Genomic DNA, 17,741 nt, shown 5'->3' with positions numbered 1-17,741 from the left:
GTGTGTGTGTGTGTGTGTGTGTGTGTGTGTGTGTCTGTGTGTGTGCAGCGCAGGTTGCTTACTCCAGCAGTATTGTGGATCATGACCAGTGTGATTCCTCTGCAGAAGCCACATCCATTTATCTCTGTACACTACAGCGATCAATGGCTTCGTGCTGCCCCAGGATTCTCATTCATTCCACAGCGCCAGCTATAGGCTGGATTACCCTATAAACGGTCCTATACTTGGCCTCTCTACCCACAACCCCTCCAAACCTTTTCCCCCCTGGTGTTTGTGTGAGGTTATAGGGTTAAGATTATGATTAAGTGTTTGTGAGGTTATGTGAGGGAGGGTCAAAGTTAGGCTCAGGCATAGTTTTTGTGCAGTTAGGGTTTATATAGGCCCCACCTGACCACCTGGGTGACACACCAAAGGAGGAGGGAGCCCCATTGAGTTTGGTCCCATATGAGGATAGAGCCTTTGCCCTATACTCCTGCCCACCCAACTCTGCCTGTTGACAGGTGCCGCCCCCAGCACATAGGAATATGTGCAATGACAATATAATAACACGGGCCAATTGTGTTCATATTTAGACGCCCGCCACCCGGCAAAGCCACTCGTACTAGGCTACCTTAAAAATTAATTAATTTTTTTTATTTTTATCCCACGATTTTGTAACGTCATTTTTTCACCCGATGTCAATTGCCTAAGCTGTTTCGCGCAGACGAAAGGAAAGCCTGGGTATCGAGGCTACCTAAGCTGTAACCCTGGGCGCTACTCTCAGCCCCGAACTGAGCCCTTCAATGCGAGTGAGAAGGCCACTTCTTGTGCACCTGACGGGGGGGGGGGTTTCCCCTGGGGGAGGCAGTATAGAGACCAGGATTAGTGCATGTTTTTTTGTGAGGTTACCTCGGGGACATGGGGAGAACATGCGAAAGGGCCACACAGAAAGGCCCTTTCGCCAACTCCACCTCAGACGTCTTGATTGCCATGTGACCATGACCTTTATATAAGAGTATATGGCAGACGAAACATATGGCTGCTCCTCTTCATAATCTGAGCTAGTTCCATCTGTCTGGTGCCCGGAAGGTGTCAGAGCAGACATCTTAATTGGAAATTATTAATAGAGAAGACTGAGAGATGGCTGAACAGTACAGTAGCAATCGTCACAGGAAGAAAAGAAAGGCCACGCTTTCACAAGAAGTGTGATCTTTTGAGGTGTGAATGTTCACAGGTTTCTCAATCAGAACAATTGCTGTGATTATCACATAATAAATAAAACAAAATAAAATCTCACACCTTCCTGCTGTGGTTGAAGCAGATTATACTGCAGTCCAAGCATAAAATCTAATAAAATCTCCACGTTAATGGTCCAAAAAGCTCCTAACTCCACTTGAGCTGTATTTGGGCAAAGTGATGATACCGCCAACTGTTGCGCTCCACCTCAGCATTCCATCTCCCAGAGGTTTAGCTCATTGAAACGGGGATAGACTCCCACACCCTGGCTGATAACTTATTTGCATACTTATAAAGTCACCATACCAACTTTGATGAAGCAGTATTTTAGAATATTGATAATAGCAGATTGGCTGTAAATTGTAGATCGGCTATTTTCAATATGTCCCTCCTAGACATGTAGTGGACTCAAATGTAAGCTACAATAATTCTATTTGAAATGTAGCAGAGTCAAAGTCATATGCTTGCAAAAACAATATCTCAAAATGTACATGAGGTAGTTTATTTTGATTTGCTATGCTTCTCACATAAATATCAAGGATACATGTGATAAATGGTGCATTTATATAGCACCCTTATCCAAGGCACTTGGATACAATGTTTGTGAATCGTGCATCACACACGCACACAATAAGCAATAAGGGCGTCTTGCTCAAGGACACTTCAACGCTATCTCGGCAGGAGCCTGCATGGATGGAACTGTGGCCACTCTACCCCTGAGCCACTGCCGCCCCAGTAACAGTGGTGGAAAGTAACCGCGCACATTTACTTAAATAATAATAAATAAACAAATACATACCGTACTTAAGTACAATTTAGAGGCACTTTTACTTTACTGGAGTATTTCAAAATGTCTGTACTTTTACTTTTACTCCACTACATTTCAGAGGCAAATATTGTATACTTCTTGTACCACTACAATTATCTCAAAACTTTAGTTACTAGTTTGTATAGATTTGGATTATTATTACAAAACATACATTAACCACTTCAGCCCTGTATACATTTCGACCATTTGAAAATAGCAGATCTACAAGCACACAATGCGTCCCAATGCGCCACATTGTTTTCAAAAGATTTTTAGACATTTGACTTTTTTTTTTATGGGACATTCTGCTATTTCTGCATAATGACCTATATGTTTACTTTTGGTACTTTAAGTATGTAAAGTCTGAAAGTCATGCAGTGACTTTCCCATTTTGGTCCGTGGTCTGAGTTAAACCCCACATATTACAACACAAAACAGGCAATTTAACAATAAATAAAACACAATAAAACACAAATGTAGGCCTACTTTAGTTACTGTCCGGCACCACAGCACATTGCCAGGTGGGGGCGGGGCCACACTGACCACACCCACTTGCAGAGCTGGCAGTTTGTTTCCATGGAGACCATGTTTGCATCGCCGTGGTTTTTTAAACAAACACCTTTCTGCTGTGGTTGAAGGAGAATATACTGCAGTGCAGGCAGTGGTGTATTATTAAAGTATATATATATACCGGTATATATATATATATAAACTCAACTACTGTACTTACGTATTTTGCAATTGTCAGTAATTTTACTTCTACTCCACATCTCAGAGGCAAATGTACTTTCACTCCACTTCAGGCTATTTGAAAATAGCCAATTTACAAGCTCTGCATTTTCAGTTTGCAGATCGGCCCTTTTCAGAATGTTTTCATGCATTTAGATTTTGAAACCTTGGCACATTCATGCACAATGAATACTTTATTTTACTTTTGGCTCCTTGAAGGCTATAGTTTCATGCCAAAACATTTGAACCTTGCATTTTTTTGTAACAGACCTTCACTTGTAAGTGTTGCGCGGTATTGCTACTTTTTCTTAAAGTAAAACATTTTGAGTACTTTTTTCCATCACAGGGACTTTCCGGAAGCTTCCATATGGCCATATAGTGCTCCAGTTCAGCTCAGGAATGTCCCTCAACCTGCCTTTGTCGTAATTCAATCCACACACAGCTACAGGCGGACCTACACACAGTATACTAACCACTCAACCTGTGCACCATTAGTGTTTCTTTCAACCTTGTCTGGGCCGGCATAGTAACATGTGACGACTTAACAGTGTGAAGTGCTCCTTTTCAGGCCTTTTCAGACCGTGACCCGCCAAAATATTAATATTAACTGGTGTTCCAGATCATGGACTGAGACACTTAGGGGTGTGGGTGTGAATCCAGCCTGGCCTTTCAGTGATGGACACTGTGTTGATTTGGACAGCAAATGTTGATCTGGTTTTAGTTAGTTGTATATTTTAGATAGTCATCTGAAAGGTTTTAGTCAACCTAAATATTGGGTGATTTTAGTACGTTAGTAGTACATTTTATTTATAAAGCACCTTTCGAAACAATGTCACAAGGGCATGAACAATGGACACAGTATACATTTATTTGATGTTATCTTGTTAGTCGACTAAATCTACAATTGATTTTGTCCAATAGGCATTTAGCAGACCCTCTGTATCCACTTACAGTCTGAGCAATAAGCAAGGTAATCACGTTCACCAAATGTGTAGGTAGTAGTGCAGGAAACTATAGGATCACAGCAGGTAAACTAAGAACAGAAACTGTGGTGCGTGAACCCCTTGTGGCGCGCGGACGCCCAGTCTAGGGGGTGCGTGACATTAAAAAGGGAAATGACGGTTATTTATCACAAACGGCAAAATACGGTAAAACAAAAGAGATGTAGATGTAGTAGAAGTATTCTATAAATCATGTTGTTTTTTGGAATTCTACATTTCTTGTGACTTACATAGTAGGCCTCGTATAAGCCCCTTGGGCAAATATATATTTGTATTATTAAAATAAAATATATAAATATTAAAATAATCGAGTGTAACTTGAAATGTTTTGAAAGAACTTGAAAAAGATTTTGAATAATCTTTGGATTTCTTTAAACACAGACACCTCTCCAGGTGTTCTGGCATTTCAGATGGGACCAAAATACATAAAGTGTATATGTGTGTGTGTGTGTGTGTGTGTGTGTGTGTGTGTGTGGGGGGGGGGGGGTTGTTTGATAATGCTGATCACTGATAACGCTAATGGAATTGGCTGAGGCCAATTACCCAGAATTCCATGTGCCCGACCACTAAGCCAACATATTGCTGTTGGAGGATATACTTAACTCTGCAACGTCTTGTCCTCAAATGGCTTTATTGATTACTGTGTGTGTGTGTGTGTGTGTGTGTGTGTGTGTGTGTGTGAGTGAGTGAGTGAGTGAGTGAGTGAGTGAGTGAGTGAGTGAGTGAGTGAGTGAGTGAGTGAGTGAGTGAGTGAGTGAGTGAGAGAGAGAGAGAGAGAGAGAGAGAGAGAGAGAGAGAGAGAGAGAGAGAGAGAGAGAGAGAGAGAGAGAGAGAGAGAGAGAGAGAGAGAGAGAGATTTTGGTCTTCAGCGTTCAGCAGAGCAGCCCAGGTGGATATAACTGTAGACATCCCAATTAAAGTCTGGCTTAAAATACTTGATAGAACCAATTTCCCTCTATGGCTGTAGATCTGTGGACCACTGGCAAACCAATATCTTGAAAAGTGGGATAAACACCAAACTGAGACAGAACAACTGCACACAACTGCAGATCCATTCTCTGGATCCAACGGAAAACACAGATTAATGCAATAAATGCATGCATGACAAAATTACGACAATTATATACCCACTCATGAAAAAAGAGAGCACTTACATTTTACAACCACCTAAAAGCAAGGCAGGGAGATGCTCTCTCAGTCAGCTGGTCCTAGAATTCAAACACAAGCGGAGACACCGGATAGAAAACTCACTGGACTAAACCAGATTATAAAACAGCAATCTGAGACTGAGGAAAGAAGCAACCCAAAAGCAGAGCAAACTACTATGCTATTTGGCCCTAAGACAGAGACCCAAAACAAAGAAAACTCTTAACTAGTATACAGACTCAGTGAGCAGCAGTCTTGCGATTGAGAAAGCCTGTCATAGGCAGACATTAGAGAAGACATGCAGACTATGCACCCAATACACACAAAATTAAGTGGAACCTGAGCTACATTTCCTAACCGTCTGTCCACTAGTAACAACAAGTGGACAACATCAGAGACACATAGGCTACTTCCCACAGATTACAATCAGCCAACGAGAGCTTGAAAACATAACCTGTGCCCCTCAGGGCACAGGTCTCCACCAGTGCAGGTCAGGTTGTGGCCTCCTGGTGGCGCTATAATAGGCCAATGTGAAAAGGGTGTGATTTGATATCATTGAAGATGCGCTAGGACGTGCACACACGTCATTGCAACCCGTCGGTTGGATTGCTTATACGATATATATTGCTTATATATGGACACGTCGGATGGACGGAACCTGTTAAAGACTACTAATCATTGTGACATTTATTTACTGGATATTCTGACCTTCAATTGTAAATAGATTTTGTTTTGATGGTATCGTTCCACTTTTATGCTCTGGAAATGATCGGACGGGTCGAGCAGCCGAGCGACAACCCCCTTGTGCGCATTACATATGTTTCTTATTGTTGCATTCCTTGGCCCCTCTTATCGCTGCTTGCAGATATATATATATATATATATATATATATATATATATATAAAAATCTTCACGTACAAAGTGAGAGATGTGTTACGCATTAGTCAAGGCACATGTGTAAACATTAAACAATCAAGTTTGGCTTTTGGCCAAACAAGGCATGAGTTATGCCTGTTCAAAGTGCCTGCTCGCAGCTATTATTATTATTAATTTATTGTTATTATTATTAATTTATTTTTCCACATACAAACTTCTTTTCAACTGGGATAAAGTTTCATAAACATGTGACTCTGCATGTATATGTATTAGGGGCAGAATTAAGAAGATGTTTATATAAAACTGCAATATTGCTCATAAAATCTTAATTTCTTTCACTTAAAAACTTCTCTTTATAGAGCGTCGCAGTCCCTCTCCCTTTCAGAATAACGAGTGGCCCAGGAAATGGTTCTCCATTCATTTTCTCCATAGGCTTTTCCTAAAGTATTTATTTAAAGACGGTTACACCGCGGACAAAGCCAACTCGGATCGTGACAAATCATGACAATGGACACAATGTTTTGGGCCGATCAAATAATTTATACAAATTTGTTTGGCTCAAAACCTTGTGTTAATTGTCATGATTTGTCACGACAAGAGTTGGCTTTGTCCGCGGCGTAAACGTCTTTAAATACTTTCTGAAAAGTCTATGAGGAAAATGAACGGCGATTTATTTTCCGGGTCTCTCGAGGGGGCGGGACTGCGGCGCTCTATAGGCCTACTGGGTTTTTAGATATTGGTCCAAAGTTTGTGTGTAGAATGTTTCAAGCAAATTGCGTACAAATCCCAGGAGTAGAACGATTTGAATGTCCTGTTTTTCATATAATTTAAAATAATATCTAAGTCATAATATATATACCGGTATAGCATTTTCAATTGATCGCAGTATCGCCACCCTTTGGCCTGGAGGAGGAGGAGGAGGAGGAGGAGGAAGAGGATGAACAGGAAAAAGAAGAATAAATACAATAATAATGTATGTGTGGTTAGACAGTGTGTGAGTCTGTGAGACATGCTCTGTGGAGGATTGCTGGGGGTCCACTCACTGTTACCATGGAGACAAGCTTGCAGGACAGGGATTGGTCAACCAGCACTGGCCTGCTTCACAGCTGTTGCTAGGTAACCTGTCATTCTGCCAAAACTGGAGGGAAAAAGAAGAGAGAGGTGAAGGTGGAGACACAGAGAGATGAAGACAGACAGACAGACAGACAGACAGAGACAGACAAACAGAGCACTTTTAATTATGTTGCATAATATTAGTTATAGGCTACTAAGGCTAGCCAGTGTGTGTGTGTGTGTGTGTGTGTGTGTGTGTGTGTGTGTGTGTGTGTGTGTGTGTGTGTATACTGTGTGTGTGTGTGTGTGCACAAGCGAGCGCGTGTGTGTGTGTGTGTGTGTGTGTGTGTGTGTGTTTTGCAGGGGAATGTAGGCTGTGGAACAGTGGTTCAAATGTAGCCTATAATATCTGTTAGATTATTTTGCAAATAAAATAGGCAGTATAAAGTATAAATATAAAATAGGTCGATGTGGTTAAATGGGTCAATAATGTATAGATGTAGATTTGTAATAACCTATATATATTATAATTGGCCAATAGGGCCGGCCGGAAAGCAGGCAGGCAGGTGGAACACGTTGTCATCACGCGGCAGTCTAACCTTAAAGGGACATTTCACCCTTTTTGCTAAAGAAATATATGTTAATGACATTTAGAAGATTCCTGGGGGTCTTTGTGTGTAATATGTGGTTTTAGATATTTTAGATTTTAGCAGTGAGCCCTCTGATGTCATGGACACTGAGCTCACTTACTTCCTGGACTACAATTCCCATAATGCTTTGGTGCACTGCTCCTCCTTGTGGATAGGAGATGGGCTGTCTTACTGAGACAACATGTAGTCCAGGAAGTAAGTGAGCACAGTGTCCTGCATGACATCAGAGACACTGGGCTCACTGCTACAACCTAAAATATCTAAAACCACATATTACACACACAAAGACCCCCAGGAAAGTGTTCTAAATCTTCTAAACGTCATTAACATATATTTTTTTAGCAAAAAAAAGTGTCCCTTTAAGGCTTTGTGTCATCATGGCATAAATCAGTCAGCTCCATATATGGATCTAGGAACAATCACAATAGCCTATAGTTTCATTAACCTAAAGTCCCAAACTCCGAGTTGGGGTTGATATTTGTGACCTAATATGGGTCCGGACTCTGGAGGAAGCTTCTGTAACGTTTTTGAAGGGCGCTATATGTCCAACTCAAAACTCAAAACTCAAAACATTGAATGCCATTGACAACGAATGGTCAGAGTTCAAACATTGAAGATGAAGCTGAGGACGCAAATTGTGATTAGCCGAAATGAGATGGTATAGGCTATGATGATAAGAATGCCCCTCACTTGTGATTTTTAAATAATTAGTACAATATTTGCCTCTGAGATCAGAGATGTAATGGAAAATAGACTAAAGCCAAAGACAATACTTTTTACTCCAATAAAGTGAAAGAACAAAACTTGAGTCCAGTTACTTTCTGTTGCACATAGATTAGCCTATACTACTTCAACAAAGTTCATATGTTTTGCTGCCATCTGGCGGACATTTTAGATACTGCTCAGAAACATTGGCGCTCCTAAGGGCCACTTTTCAACTTCATACAATTGGTCCAAACTAATGTTCATGATAAAATAGCAAGAAAAAGAAATCTACTCAGTCTGTGTCTCATGGGAGGGCTGTGGGCAGTTCAGTCCACCAGTGACATCATCGGCAATCCAAGCTAATAGAAACTGCAGGCTTTCTATTCCTGAAAAGTTGCAATGCAACCATCGTTACAATACAAATCTAAATATGTTTTTTTTGTTTTTTTAATCTGCATAACGATTATGTCACTGGTGGACGGTTTTCTAAAATTCTGCCCCAGCCCTCCTGACACACAGACTGAAAAATTTGTGGTATTTTATCATGAACATTAGTGAGGACCAATTATATGAAGATAGGTTTGATTTGAAGTGGTGTAGTGGTCCTTTAAGTTTAAAGATAAAAGAACAAACAGTGGTGGAAACAGCCCTAATACTTTGGCTATTTCGAAACATTCAGGTCTACTTTTGGAAATGGGACATTTAACTTCCCATTAACTTCCCTTGCTGTGCAACAGTTACAACTTACAACCCCCCTGGAATTGGTAAACCGGTATGCTTGGTTGCAAATTACAATTCACCCGTTAGGTTTTCTTTTGCAGAAGATAAAGTGGCCAGGCCAGCCCACAAGTCTACACTGAAACCAGCCCAAAAGCAGCAACCAGTTTGAACCCATTGTGAACAAATATTTGGAACAACTAAATGAATGATGCACGATGCCATATCGGCCATAAAAGCGCCACATCGGTATCGGAATGGTCTCAAAAAAGCAAAAAAAAAAAAAAAAGTAAATTAAAAATGTGAAAATGCATCAATGAGTTCAATATAAATCAAAAGTTTCTAGTACATATAGTCTAGAACAATAGCCAAATCAAATAGGTACTGTATTGATTGTACTGTATTGATTGATTGAATACTGTATTAACAGGCCTTGGGCCATGCAAGCCCCTATATAGCCAGGGACTATAGGTTGGTTTTCATTGTGGTCCTCTGTATAATATCGGAATCGGTATCGGCAGATATGACACTGCAAATAATCGGAGATCGGATATCGGTCATAATCGGCCAATAGAAATGGATTTATCGGAAATTCTGAATTTCAATTGTATAGGCTATATTTTGGTTTGATTGTACGTTAGGATGACCAGATCCAAACTGTTCATTTGAGGGACAGAAGTATCGCTTGTGTGGGACAGGCCCGTCCCCCCATCCCACTTGTCCCACACAAGCGATACTGAAGTACCGGGTTAGCAACTTACTACTTTAGTTGCTATTGGCCTTGATGTCATATTGGACCATAGGCCTATATGGCTATCATTTATAAACTCCTCTGGTGTCTCACATTTTGTTTTAAAATCATGCTTTATTTTTTATTTTCATGCTATTTTAACATGCAGGCTTAAAAACACATCTTGCAGGAAGAGACAATGAGAGAGCTTTACAACAGAAGGCCAACTATTAGGGGACTAACTATTAGGGCATTTGAACACAGATGAAATTGCCTGCCAGGCTGCCAGTCACAATGTGGGACAGCCTCCATTAATGCTTTTAATGCTATTCATTTTGCTCGGGAAACCAAAGCTTGCTGGAAACCTCCCAAGGACTCCACTTTGAGAAGCACTGCAGTAGGCCTACTGTGCTTTTAGTTTAGGCAACCATATGCAGCAGCAGCCTAACCTGTCGTTCTTTATTTTGGGAATGTTAATTAGTTGGGACCCAACCAATTTTGTTGTTCCAAATATTTGTCCACAATGGGTTCAAAAACGGTAGTGGTCAAACCGGTTGTTTCGAATTATTTTGGTCTGGTTTCAGTGTACCTACAGTATATATGGGCTGGCCCGCCTGGCCTGCCCTGTCCGCTTAGTTTCACTTCTGCAAAACCTGACAGGTCACTCACAGCCTGGTGAAGGTCAATTTGCAATGAAATAGCAGGGGCTTGTAACTGTTGCACCACAACTTCCGCAAGGAACAACACGACACACGACACACGACACACGAGACGAGACAGAGAGACAGAGAGAGAGAGAGAGAGAGAGACGGGACAACTAGGTGCCATGCAAGCTCTGTGTGAGTTTAACTTAACTTTCTTTGTTCCATTCTGATAAATGATGACTTCAATGCAGACGATCAGGTCCTTCGTGACGGAGCGTCTGTCCGCGGCCGCCGGGGAGATCCTGGGAGCGGTTGAAGGCATCTTCACAGAATATGAAACGCAGGCGGAGAGCTCCAAGCGGCAGATAGAGCAGCAACGCTCCATCCTGGACCTGGTGCTGAAGCTACCGCCGCACAGAGACACAGCTGCAGGTTGGTAGAAAACACTAACTTTAACCGCACTATAGGTTTAAAGTCCTGACTGTCCTGTTAAAGTGAATTCAATTATTTGCTTATACTTACTAATTTCACATGTTCACAAATTACTGAAATTGGTGTGACTGAAACTGAAACTTATATGTCTGTGTTGTTAGTTATAGGCTACTTTGGCGATTTAGCCTACAAAACATACATTAACGCTCCGTGATATTATCCTAATAACCCTGAACCAAGAGCATCCCCTGGTGGACAGAAGGACGTACTGTTTGCCTTGGACCGAAACTAGGGGAAATAGATGGTTTGATTGAAAATGAAAATGTGTATTATACCGGTCTATAGGGAGATGCATCACCGCGTTGCGCTTGTAGATCTGCGATTTTCAATATTTCTTACATGTTTTCATCATGGGAATGATTTAAAATTGTAGCCTATTTATGAAATACATTGACATTTTTTTTAATTGTCTTCATTTGATGAAAAGTTGTGTTTGTTTTTATGTTTAAAGTTTTTCAATCTACGAATTCTATATAGTCTGGAACTTGAAAATTGAAAATTGCGAGAGGCAACAGTCTGGCAACGCAAGACTATAGGGTCACACCGTCACAGGGGTTGCAGGACAGTGCAGGAGCCGTAATGTGTTTGCATATAATGTTCCATTATGATGGACATAAGGTATGTCACTTTAATGGGATAGGCGTGTTGCTGGTATGTTTGAATTAAGTCACCTAAGGTAAGAATCCACAGAGCTTCCATGTCTTCATCTGAACATTCCACTTATTGGGGAATGTAAGAAAACCCGTAGCACCGCCTCCTTGGCCTGAATCCAAAAGCCTGGGGGAGAGTGAAGTTGCTGCAGTGATGCATGGGGAAAAATTACTCACACTTTATACTTGAGTAAAAGTATCAATACTGCAATGTAGAAACACTCTGTTACAAGTAAAAGTTCGGAATTAAAAATGTACTTGAGTAGAAGTGCAAAGTATTGGTATCAAAATGTACTTAAAAGTACCAAAAGCAGAAAGTACTCATTATGCAGAATGTCCCATTTCACAAGTTTAAAATGTATTCATAAAATGTACAAAAATCCTTTTTTGAAAATAGCAGACCTACAAGGTCACAATGCATCACGATGTGACACATTGTGAGCTTGATCGGCTATTTTCAAATGGGTAATGTATGTTTTGTGATGATAATAATAAAAATCTACAAAGTATCTAGTAACTGATATTCAAACAATTAGAGTGGAGAAAAAGTATAATATTTGCTTCTGAGAGTGAGATGTAGTGGAGTAGAAGTAAAAGTAAAGTACTGATACTTGGATTATACTACGGTAAGTATAAAACACCTCAAATGTGTACTTAATACTTGAGTTAATGTACTTATTTACTTTACAGCACTCTGAGCACTGATGAGAGTATAGCCTACTACTAAACATAAAGAGTAGGCATGTTGTTTACTTGTTTCTGGTAGGTGAAGTCATCCAGTAAGAATGCAAAAGAGAAATTCCACTTGTAAAGAATACCTCTAGCACCACCCTGGCCTGAGAGGCTGCCTGGGAGAGAGTGAAGTGAAGTCGCAGGTTTCTGTTCTGAGAGCTCTGCGGGGGTGGATGGCTGGCTTGGTTCCTCTGCACGTATCTAATCTCACCGGAAGCATTTGGAAGTTGTTCGAGGCCACACGAAACTATAACTATTGGCCAACTCTTGGCTAACCTTTGGCTTTGTCTACTTAAGATGACGTTATCTCCTCTCTCCTCCTTCTAGTTCTGTCCTTCCTTCCTGTGCAAGCAGAGCCACATCCTCCTCCTCTGCGCATCAAACAGGAGCTCGAAGAAGTAGTCATAGTCGGAAACACAGCAGGAGAAACTCTATCAGGTATAAAAATGAATGTCAAGTCACCAGGTTTTCTTGAGAACATCTACGACGACACTATTGGCACATTAGAAGTCCAACTAGTACTAGTGGTTCTCAAATGTTTTATTTGCAAGGACACCCTATAACTCTGAGACTGAGAGTGTACAAATGTACGAGAAGAATCACGTTCCATTTGAACACTCTCAGAGTTACGGATCTGTTATGGTCATTCCGTGCTCACTCTTGTATGTGCGCTTGCTCTGGTGATATTATTGTCCACTCAGTTTGTATATGTCTGTGGCAAAAATTACATTTTGACCAAAATGTCCACCTTAAGCAAGCATGACAATGGAGTTTTCAGTGGTGTAAAGTATGTACATTTACTCAATTACTTAAGTAAAAAAAATACTTTTCCCACCACTGCAAGTTTCCCATCTGACAGATTGATGATGATGATGAACTGATTGATTGACAGGTGCCTTCGCTGTGGTACCAGCAAGACCCAGCTTTGACGTGGCAACAGATCCGGAGCCGTCTGCCTCTCAGGTAGGCCTACTGTCACAATTATTACACAATCTGCCGCTCAGATAATGTCTACTGTCACAGTTATTACACAATCTGCCGCTCAGATATGTCTACTGTCACATTTATTACACAATCTAGCTCTCAGGTAGGCCGATGCTGTGTTCATACGGACAGATGCAAAGATACAGTCTACCATTCATTTTCAGTGGAAGCCAGCAACATTGAAGATGCAATGATACATTCGACGTTTGTGGCTGCTGCAAAAGCTACAGCAGCTACAAAGCTAAAAACTGGTTTCAACTTCAGCTACAAAAATACAAAACTACAAATACGCTGTGTAGCTTTGCATCTTTGTATCTTTTGCATCTGCCAGTGACTGAACACAGCACTACTGTCACAATTCTGCACAACACAATCTGCCTCTCAGGTAGGCCTACTGTCACAATTATTACACAATCCATTTGCATCAATGAATCTGTTGAAAAGTTTTCATTTGACATAAAACTGCATAAAACTGATTCACTGGCATAAGCAGAATCTAGACGCAGCTGCGCGACATGAGACTAATTCATTCGAGCCACAGAGAGAGAGATGAGTGTGTGTGTGTGTGTACGGGTGTGCGTCAATGTAACAAAGGTGCAGACGATCAGAAATCAGCAGAGAGTGATTGACGTTTGCGCTACTCTATGCCAAATTGAAGTGGACTCGGTCCCAGACTTTCTTTTTCCTTTTTCTCCCTGGAAATAAAAACGAGGCTACTGGTTATATGCAGGCTGGACAAGGATAAGGAATGTGATTCACTGGTTTTATATGGGCCGAACAATGATACAGAATGTGATTCACTGGTTTTATGCAGGCTGGAAAAGGATAAGGACTGATTCACTGGTTTTATATGGGCTGAACAATGATAAGGAATGTGATTAAATGGTTTTATGTAGGCTGAACAAGGCTAAGGAGTGAGATTCACTGGTTTCATGCAGTGTGCTGTAAACAAGGCTAAGGAATGTGATTCACTGGTTTCATGCAGTGTGAACAAGGATAAGGAATGTGATTCACTGGTTTCATGCAGTGTGAACAAGGATAAGGAATGTGATTCACTGGTTTCATGCAGTGTGAACAAGGATAATGAATGTGATTCACTGGTTTCATGCAGTGTGAACAAGGCTAAGGAATGTGATTCACTGGTTTCATGCAGTGTGCTGTAAACAAGGCTAAGGAATGTGATTCACTGGTTTCATGCAGTGTGAACAAGGATAAGGAATGTGATTAATTTGATTTGCCAAAATCCGATGACATTTTCATGTACCGGTATATTGTTTTTGCTGTTCAGACTGCATAGACAAATCCGATAAGTCTGAACTGCAACCGGGTAACTAAAAATGTGCTGACCTGAATGTGTGACAGGTCTGCTCTCAGGTCTTTACAGTGGTGAGCAGTAAGCCAGCCACACCGACCCCGGCTGGGGTGGAGGTCGATGCAGAGCTACCATCACAGCAACAACAACAACAACAACAACTGCAGCAGCAGCAGCAACAACACACATACTCTGCAGGTCACAGCCTCAAACCGGGGCTGCCGCAGTCTGGAGAGAAGGTCAGTGACCTTAGGGTCTGTCACAATCACTACATCAACAGCTAGGAACAAATGAAAGGAATGGGACGTGAGTCAAGGGAGTGACTGGACGCCGGGGATGCGCCATGACACTCATGGGTGGCAAATCTCGCCCTGGAAGTTTAGTGATGGCAGCGGATGGAGCCGGCTGGACCAGCTAGCTCTTGAACAAACTATTTATGTTTTACGATTGAGACTTTTGTCATATAATCGCTTCAGGAACATAAAACATATCACAGGTTGTTTTCTAATAACTTGCTTTTCAATGTGCACAGTACACCATTTTATTAAGGCACCTAAACAGTGTAGGCCTACACATCGAAAAGCAACACAGCAGACAATGATGTCTTATACATATCTAAAATATAATATAAAAATATCTTTTATTTTCCTGAAGCGATTATTTTACCATGGTCTCAATCATTCAGAAATTTGTTTGTTCATATGCGTGTCCACTCCATTGAGTCCAATATATTCCACCAGAGTTTCGGCAGAGTGTGACAAATCTGCCAGCTGGAATTGCAGGGTAGAGAAATTGACGTAGGCGACCCTTCCTTTCATTTGTTCCTAGTTCAATAGTTAGAGTCTGTCACACTGACTTCATCAACATTTAGGGTCTGTCTGTCACATTCACTACGTCATCGCCTGATCCCAATTATTTGGTATAATTGTTATAATCTATAAAAAATAAATAATAATAATAATTCAAACTTTTTTTATAAACTCAAAAGCTCCTACATATTCTGAACTTGTAGATTTTCTGATAAAATTCAAATGGTTTCTTCTGTATATGGCCTGCAGGGCCATTAGTAACCTACATTATGTATTTAGATTATTGGTACTGGTCAATGTAATTTCTTTGTATATTAAAGTTTTAGTCAAATCTGCCCTGTGCTTAGAAAGCCTGAAAGGCAAAATGTAATAGCCTATTTTCGCCATTGTTGAGCAGATCTGTTTATATCCGTATTGTTGTTCCTCTGTAGCCATCAGAAGCTCAGAAGACGAAAGGACATGCCCACCAAATGTTTGAAGAGGAAAACGACACAGACAAGTTCCCTGGATTCAATGTCTCAGGTACAGAGGAGTATACGCTAATATTTAAAAATACAGAATTGCACACATCGTGGCACGAAGTTCGATTTTCATCTCACCACATCTTTAAGCCTTATTTCAACGAGGCATGTTTTATGTGCCTGCATATTGATTCGTTAAATTCATAATTATGATTTCAATCGTTTTTCTCATATATCTTTTGCGTAGTTATCATGCGCATGCTGCGTGAAGAGGATTCCCCTGAACCGCAGGAGAGGAGGAGCCCCATTGTGGACCCGGAGCCTCCACAGACTGAAACATATGATGCTAAAAACAGAGAGACTGAGCCTCTAGCCAGCAGCTCACCTCAACTCACGAAAACAAAAAGTGATCACAGCGGAACACAAGCGGACTGTGGAGCATCGCAACCTGCAGCCAGAGCTGACAAACGTCTCTATTCACACTGTTTCAAAGCTGACACCGAAGACAGCGACGAGGGGGAGGAGGCGCCCAGGAAGTGTCCGTCGGCCTTAAACATACTGATATCGCGCAAGACGCTGCTTTTGAAAGTACCGCGACTGTCTTTGAGCGACGCGCTGACCCACAGCATGAAGTCGCCAGCGAAAGCTCAGTCCGTGAACGGTCAAACACAGAAATCACACAAGACACAAAATGTGGAACGACAAACACTACCTTTGAGCAACAAGCTGTCCCAGAAGCCAAACTCATCAAAGCTGAGGAGCAGCCGCACGCACACGGGCGGAGAGAGACGCTTTACTTGTACCGTTTGCGGTATAAAGTTTATACACAGGGCAAGTCTTTGCAACCATGTGCTGGTCCATGCTCCGAAAAAGCGCTTCGAGCTGTCACAGGACTCATCATCATCAAACGGTCACACCATGAGCAGTCAAACACCACCATCATCCAAGACACAAAACGTGGAAGGACGAAAGTTATCTTCCAGCAACAAGCTGTCTCTGGACTCCAAATCATCCAAAGAAACTCACCCCAAAAGCAGTCCAACGACAAAATCCCAAAAGACACAAAATGTAGAAGGACACAAATTATCTTCCAGCTACAAGCTGTCCCAAGACCCAAAATCATCGAAACAAACTCAGTCCACAAACAGTCAAACGCAGAAATTGCACAAGACACTAAATGCGGAAGTTCAGCAATTATCTTTGGGCAAAAAGCTGTCCCATGACCCGAAATCATCGAAACAACCTCAGTCCACAAACAGGCAAACGGAGACATCACCCAAGACACACATGGAAGGACAAAAGCTTGCTTTAAACAACAAGCTGCCCCAGGGCTCAAAATCACCAACACAAACTCCGTCCGTGAGCAGTCAAACACCAAAATCACACAAGGCACAAAATGCGGAAGGACAACAATTATCTTTGAGCAACAAGCTGTCCCGAGCTGACCCAAACTCATCAAAACAAACTCTGCCCACAAAACAAGCTCTGTCCAAATCACCTGAGGGCTCAAAATCACCAACACAAACTCCGTCCGTGAGCAGTCAAACACCAAAATCACCCAAGGCACAAAATGCGGAAGGACACCAATTATCTTTGAGCAACAAGCTGTCCCGAGCTGACCCAAACTCATCAAAACAAACTCTGCCCACAAAACAAGCTCTGTCCAAATCACCTGAGGGCTCAAAATCACCAACACAAACTCCGTCCGTGAGCAGTCAAACACCAAAATCACCCAAGGCACAAAATGCGGAAGGACACCAATTATCTTTGAGCAACAAGCTGTCCCGAGCTGACCCAAACTCATCAAAACAAACTCTGCCCACAAAACAAGCTCGGTCCAAATCACCTGAGAAGACACAAAATGTGGAAGGACAAACATCATCTTTGAGCAACAAGCTGTCCCAGGATGCAAAATCATCAACAAACTCATCAACGCTCATGAGCAGTCCAGCACAGAAATCACCCAAGACACATATGGAAGGACAAAAAATGTCTCTGAGCAACCAGCTGTCCAAGGACCCAAACT

Source organism: Protomyctophum bolini (genome assembly GCF_963924005.1).
Source record: "Protomyctophum bolini genome assembly, chromosome: 19".
Classification (NCBI taxonomy): domain Eukaryota; kingdom Metazoa; phylum Chordata; class Actinopteri; order Myctophiformes; family Myctophidae; genus Protomyctophum; species Protomyctophum bolini.
The sequence above is the reverse complement of the archived record's forward strand: the minus strand, read 5'-3'. Positions refer to the sequence as shown.